The sequence below is a fragment of the Benincasa hispida genome, chromosome 11 (genome assembly GCF_009727055.1).
Source record: "Benincasa hispida cultivar B227 chromosome 11, ASM972705v1, whole genome shotgun sequence".
In the NCBI taxonomy this organism is placed as follows: Eukaryota; Viridiplantae; Streptophyta; class Magnoliopsida; order Cucurbitales; family Cucurbitaceae; genus Benincasa; species Benincasa hispida.
In genome coordinates, this window is record NC_052359.1 from 8,303,288 (window position 1) to 8,311,528 (window position 8,241).

Below are 8,241 nucleotides of genomic sequence, written 5' to 3' on the forward strand. Positions count from 1 at the left end.
CCGTGGAAAGTTCACACATGAAAATTGGGCCCCGGGGCAATCCCACCGGGACTGGGAGCCATTTGGGACAACAAATGAGATTCGTTCCCAAAACCATCTGGAGCAGGCTTCTTTTCACGGTTCTGAACCCCTCGATCCGTTTTGGGCATTTCACCCGGTGGAAAGTTTGCACACAAAAATTGGACCCCGGGGCATTACCGCTGGGCCCGGGAGCCGTTTGGGGCAACAATGACCTCCATTCCCAAAAATGTCTGAGGCACAATTTTTTTTCATGGTTTTGAACCCATCGGTCCGTTTTGGGCATTTAGCCCGATAGAAATTTGTGCACAAAAATTTGGGGCAGCCCTACCGGGCACGAGAGCCGTCTGTGTCACCAAATGAACTCTGATCCCAAAATTTTCTGGGGTACGACCTTTTTTCATGGTTCTGAAACCCTCAGTTTGTTTTAGGCGTTTCGCCTGGCGGAAAGTTCGCGCATGAAAATTGGGACTCAAGGACAGTATCGTGGGGCCTGGAAGCCGTTTGGGGCATCAAATGAGCTTCGTTCCCAAAACCGTCTTGGGCATGACTTATTTTTTATAGTTCTGAACCCATGAGTTTGTTTCGAGCGTTTCGCCCGGTGGAAATTTCGCACATGAAAATTGGGACCTACGTAGTCATGCCAAGCTCACGAGCCGTTTGAGACACCAAATGAGCTTCATTCCCAAAATCGTCTAGGGCACAAATTTTTTTTCATGCTTCTTAAATCCTTGGTCCGTTTTCGGCGTTTCGCACAGTGGAAAGTTCGCGCATGAAAATTGGGCCCCAGGGTAGCTCCGTCGGGCCCGAGAGCAGTTTGGGGTACCAAATGAGCTCTGTTCCTAAAACAGTTTGGGGCACGGCTTATTTTTATGGTTCTGAACCTCTTGATCCATTTTGGGCATTTCACCCGGCGAAAAGTGTGCACATGAAAATTGGGTCCCAGAGTAGCCTCGCTGGGCCCAAGAGCCGTTTGGGGCACCAAATGAGCTCTATTCCCAAAACTATCTGAGATACGACCTTTTTTTCATGATTTTGAACCCATCGGTCCATTTTGGGCATTTTTCCCGATAGAAAGTTTACACATAAAAATTTGGTCCTGGGGCAACCCCAACGGGCCGGGAGCCATTTGTGTCACCAAATGAACTTCGTATCCAAAACCGTTTGGGGCACAAATTTTTTTCATGGTTCTGAAACCCTCACTCCATTTCAAGCATTTTGTCTGGCGAAAAGTTCACACATGAAAATTGGGACTCGGAGACAGCAGCGCCGGGCCCAGAAGCCGTTTGGGACATCAAATGAGCTTCGTTTCCAAAACCTTCTTAGGCATGACTTTTTTTCATTGTGTCTAAACCCCTGGGTCGGTTTTAGGCGTTTTTCCTAGCGGATAGTTCATGCATGAAAATTGGGACCTAGGTAATCGCGCCAGTCTTGGGAGCCGTTTAGGACACCAAATAAGTTTCATTCCTAAAACCGTTTAGGGCATGGCTTTTTTCATGGTTCTTAAACCCTCGGCCCGCTTCAGGCGTTTTGCACAATGGAAAGTTTGTACATGAAAATTGGGCCCTAGGGCAGCCCCACAGAGCCCAAGAGTCGTTTGGGACACCAGATGAGCTCCATTCTCAAAACTATCTTGGGCATGACTTGTTTTCATGGTTCTAACCCCCTCGGTCCATTTTAGGCGTTTGCCCAGCGGATAGTTCATGCATGAAAATTGGGACCTAGGTAATCCCGCCAGGCTTAGAAGCCGTATGGAGCACCAAATGAGCTCCATTCCCAAAATCGTATGGGATACGATTTTTTTTCATGGTTCTAACCCCCTCGGTCCATTTTAGGCGTTTCACTAAGTGGAAAATGAACATGAAAATTGGGACCCGGGGTAGCCCTACCAGGCCTGAGAGCTGTTTGAGGCACCAAATGAGCTCCACTCCCAAAAGGTCTAGGGCATGAATTTTTTCATGGTTCTGAAGCCCTCTCTCCATTTCTGGCATTTCTCCTGGCGAAAAGTTCGCGCATGAAAATTGGGCCCCAGGGTAGCCTCACTAGGGTTGGGAGCCGTTTAGGGCACCAAATGAGCTCCGTTCCCAAAATTATCTGAGGCACAAATTTTCTTTCATGGTTCTGAACCCCTCGGTTCGTTTCAGGTGTTTCATCCGACAGAAAGTTCGCACATGAAAATTAGGCTCGAAGGTAGCCCCGCGGGGCCCGAGAGCTATTTTGGGGCATTAAATGAGATCCATTCCCAAAATCGTCTGGGGCTGGGCTTTTTTTCATGATTATGAACTAACATTTAGTAACTTTTGTAAGTGTGACTTGCCATTTTTCAGATTTTATAGAACGATATGAACATGTCCCCAAATTGGAAGAAAATGTTCAAGACGGAACTATAAGACCCTATTCATTTCTGAAGCTTGGATTGTTCCGAATCCTATGTTACAACCCTCCGAAGGGATCACTATGGTTAACGACTAGCTAGTGCCGCCTAGAAACGATAGCATGCGCAACATAGGAATCTCACGGTTCAAACTAATGGAGGGGACCGTAGGATATGTTGACACATTTCCTTCAACCACTTACTATGAACTACTTCCCTTATTTACCTTGTTATCAATCCATGCAAACACATTATGAATGAAGCACTCGCGGTAAAAGTGAAAGAAGCCAAGCATGGATCTCACGATGTGAACTTTGAAGGATCTCTTATCGAGAGTTCCATGAGCGGGCTTAGAGCGCTCCGATTTCACAGTGACCGAAATACAAACGACATACATTCAACACATACAGTTATGCATATAAAATTCATTATCGGCATGCTCAGAATACATAAAGCATAGAGAAAAGGGGTTCATACCAGAGGAAGACTATCTTCGCACTTCTTAATCCAATGCAGCGAAAAATCTCCCACCGATCTACTAGCACTTGGCGAGTATGTCGACTACAACAGCACGATCCGAACGTACACGAATAATGCTGCAGGGACGACACCACCACAAGATAACCCGAGTATTCTCGGATTCAAAAATCCAAAGAGTGGGCTCTGGTGAGTTTGGTAGAGAACGGAGGAGAACATGTCGTGTAGACGATAAGCAAGTGGGAGACGAAACTTTGCTATCATATAGCAAAAGTGCTTATCGCATAGAGGAGCTACACGATCATGTAGGATTTGCTGAACGATTGTTTAGGAAAAGGTATAGGATCGTTTAGCTAAATCGGCGCACTATACGATCATTTAGAGAAGTTATCCGGTCGTCTAGGTGACAGTGTGTGATCGTTTAGGCGCGAGGTATACGATCGTTTAGACGGAGAACGCTATCGCATAGGCTCTCAAGCCATCGTTTTGAATCACCAACGCATGCTTCACAAATTGTTTTGGGCGCGGGCGACAATCGATTGCACGATTGAATTATCAAATGAAAACGATTTTCATTGCTTTAACCCAGGTTACCATAACCTTCGCAGCCCCATTTCCCACGTTCGAATGTGGATTAATTTGTTAATTAATAAATAATTAATCGATTAATTTAATTAATAAATATAATCAATTATATTTATATCCTATAGTTTGATATCATATATCTACTATAGTATTTTTTCTCTACTTGATTTAAATCATATTTATATCTAATTTCCTCCAAAATAATGTATCTCATACATTTAGCCAATTATATCATATATAATTAACGAGTCCAATTATATCATATATATAATTGAACTTCCTCTTGTCAATTTGAGCATTTCAAATTAACCCAAATACTGGTTCTCGACTTTATCCAAGCTACCCAGGTGACCTAATGAACCTGTGGCTCGAAGCTCCAACGGTACGTGAATAGCTGACTAAACTCTTTAGTCACGAGATTCACCATCCATTAACTGTTAGTGATTCCACTAAAGACCAACAACTGAACTCTTCTTACCACAGATATATTTCTGTATCCATCGGATTATAACCAATCATGAGTACGATGACCCTTCACAGATGTTCGTAAGTACAACTGGGCCAATTTATCGTTTTTGCCCCTGTAGTTACATCTCATTTCTTAAGTACACTGATTCCTTTAATGAACAATACAACATATGTCCAACTTATGTGTGAACACCTCTCAGCCGTCGAGCAGAGAAGGATTGTAGTGCCACATTGTTCAAGCCTCAGAATCAGCCCTTAAGGGAGCAATCTATCTACTTACCCCTGCCTTAGGGAAGGAGTAATTCCATTTGTGTAACTGAGTTCCCAGCTGCCAAATTCAGACGAATCTTAAAATGGTAGGTTTGAATCGTGCGAACTAGCCCTCGCACCCTATACAAATCAAAGGACCACCCTCAATTGCCGAGGAGTTCCTAACTCACTCAGGATTGAGGTCATGTTACTATGGTCATTCCTAGTGAAGTGGTTGAAAGTCTCTGTCATGAACGGTGTTATATAACGAGACATTAACACTTCGTGGTCAGGTCTTATACAAACGCTTTGTATAGGACGCCTCCGCTCGCATGTCTCCAACACGAATGATCAGGATCAGATCATCTGTGGCAAGTCACAACACTTGTGACCATTCCACAAAGCGGACCACGTCCGTAGCATTACCAGGATAAGGTTTCCCTCTTATATCCATATACTACAGACCATTTTGGTTATCACTCAAGACATGATCTACTTGTATGTCACCACATACATGCTTGAGTCACATACAGATAACCAGGGATTTTATGTTTATTGGTTTGTGATAAAGAAAATAAAACAAATAATCGAGCAAAACAATAAGATGTGAAGTAAAATATCATATATTAACAATCATATGTGTTCATATATGGTGTTTACAAATTACAGAACACGGGACTTTAGGGCATCAACCCTAACCAACTCTTGGGGACGTGAGAACTAAAAATGATATATTATATATATTGTTAATCTTCTACTGAAGTGTTCTTAATATTTGGGTATTCTTTTACTTAGGTATATTCTGGCTAATTTCTAACAACCTAAGTTTATATTGATTTATCAAAGTATAAGGTTTATATTTGGATTTAAACCTACGATGTCTAAGTGTTAAACCAATTTTAAACCTCACACGGCTCACGCAAGCTTATAAAATCGATTAATAATGCTCAACAATTCGGTCATAATCCCCAGGTAGGAGGTGTTACGTAAACCGCCAACTTAAATACCTCCAATCTTAGATAGGATTATGAACCGATTGGGTTTGTAACCGTATTTTATAAGATAACGACCTATTTTAACTATTAAAACAAGTTGTTAACCTGAATGAGCATGCTGATAATCTTTGTTACAGATTTTAATGTCTAAAACAATTTTATAACAAATTATAAAACAATAGACATGCTATCCATACATAACATATATCAAAGGCATTCAAAATTAACATAATACTTATATTAATTTCAAGAAACCCTTAAACATGCATATTATATATTATAACTAACTTATAACATAATATTATGCATGCAACATGCTTTTCTATGGTGGGAATTTAAATCTAAATGCTATACTATATGCACAAACATGTTTAATTTAAATATAACATACATCACATGCATAAAACACTTAAACAACATCAATGTGGTTCAACTTTGGCATCCTAAACAAGCAAAATAACTAATTATTACAAAAACAACCTAAAAACAGCTTCAAAAGAGGTCAAAACCATTCGACCCGACCCGAACCGACCTCCAAATGCTCCATTTGAGGTTGAACCGAACCAAATGTTGCTAAACTAGATTGAATGAAGATCGAACTGGTCAAACCGGACGTCCTTCCGCGTGAACCGGCTCACGAACGCACACCTTTTAGACTAGGATGAACAGTGCTGTGCGCTCCATCCCAGCGTTGCAACGCCTCGGGCTGAATATGAACAAAGTTGCAATGCTCTCCTTGTAGCATCACAACGCTGCAAGGCAGAAGCTTGAATTCTGAAATCTGCAGCTTGACCTTGCTTGCTTTTCATTTCAATTACTGCCTAATTTGGACTCTATTGTCTCTAATAAGATTATAAACTCTAGAGCACACATATAAGCTCATCAATCAAGAGCCAATTACAAATTAAACTTCATAATTAAATAAAAATCTAATGCCAAAGTTGAATTTCAACCATATCAATCACAGAAACATGCAATCTGAGAAATTCACCCACCAAACTCAAATTAACGATAACTGAGTGCTTAAATCATGCTCTGATACCAATTGATGGATAAAACTAACATGCAACGGAAGAAATCAGAATCAAAGCACTACGATTACACTTAATTTGAGTTTATAAAGCTTGCTAAAACAGTTTTTACAGAAAATAGGGTCTCATGTTTGAATACCTTTGATGAACAACTGAAAACTTCTTCTCCTCTACGAATTGGGCCTTCAATTTGATAGTAGACCACCACAATGATCTTCTCTACTATCCTCTAACTCAGATGTGTGGTGGTAACACTCTAATTGAGATCAATTTTTGTTGAGAGGAAAGTGGGTTTGGGAGAGAAGATGAAATTCTAAATTTCAGAATGCATCAATCCATTCTCTCTGAAAAATTGAAATATATATCAAATTGTATCATGAAAACCCAACTCAATATTGTTGTTTGACACATCAAGAAGAATATTTGAGTGTGATATATGTCCAATTTTGGGATTAATCTCCCAAAAGTTGGAAAAACCCACTAAGTTGGTGTTTTTATAATTTTAAATCATTTTCCAATTAATTTAATTTTTCAGAAAAATTAAATTGATTAAAAACTAAACCTGATTTTGGTTTTTAATAATTGAAAAATGATTTAAATTAAATAATTAATAAAACACATTTAATTAATTAAATAAATAATAATTTAATATCAAATATTAAATTAATCAAATACCTAATTAATACATGAATCCTATTCATGTAATTCAATATTTAAATCAATATTTAAATATTTTAATCTCTCCGATTTTTTTTTAATTTTGAAAAAATTAACGTATTAATTATATCAATTATAATTAATCGAACCCTAAATCGAATTTGAAAACACTTCAAATTCAAAAACCCTAATTCCAAATTTGAACAATTCAAATCTACTCAATTCACTATTCCAAGATATATTTTATGAGCTAGTAGAGGGATCTTTTAGACCTACAGATCATGAGCTCCAATGATTGACTAAACTCTTTAGACAGAATTTAATCAATGTTCGTTAACTACCGAGACACACTATAGCTCGATAATTGCACTCTCCTCACTGTAGATATATTTCATTCCATTTTAACCATAATCAATAAGTCGATCCTTCACAAGTTGTTTGTATTTATAGCTAGGTCAAACTTACCATTTTACTTCTGTAAATACATCTTGCTCCTTAAGCTCTCATTGATCTTTAATTGAACAATTTTGTTTATAGTCAAACTTATAAACCATGTCCCTCTCGATCATGAGAGGGAGGGGCCCCATTGTTCAAGACCAAAAATCAGTGCTTAAGAGAAAAACTTATCTGTTAACCCTAAGTCGGGTAGAAGTGTATTCCATCTTGTAAAACTATGTCCCCAGCTATCTATCTGGTCTTATCCCCAAAATGGGATACTTATTGAGCAGTGCTGTTGGACTACTCTCACCTATGCAGGTTAATGGATAATCATGAATAAGCAGGAGTTCATAGTCAGCTCAGGATTAAGATTGAGTTACCTAGGTCAGTGAGTTTGAAATAGTTAATTTTAATAGTAAACAGTTGTTATAAAGAAAAGTGACTTTTTTGAGGTCCGGTCTTATGCAAACACATTGCATAGGATACCCCCACTCACATGTCTCCACATGAATGAATTTGGGATCACATCATTTGTATCAGTATACAAAATGGGTCGCATCTAGTGGTATCCCCAGGATGAGGTACCCAATATCATCCATATACTTATAGACCATTTTTGCTATATACTAAAACTTGATCCTCTTTTATGTCGCCACATAAAGTTAAAGTATTCATATTATAGCCGTGGATTCGTTTATTGGGATTTTATAACATAATGCAATCTCAACAACAATTTATTGAATAAAAGAATACTTTTATTGAAAAATAGAATATGTTAACAATATTTACCAACTACGAGTGTAGGACATTCCCAACAATATCCCACTTGGACTAATACTCTAATGAGATAAAAATATACAAATATATAATGTTTACAATGTTGAGAAAAATAGAGAGAAAATACAATAAACTAGGGCATCCAAATACCCTTGACATTCTCCCATTTGCC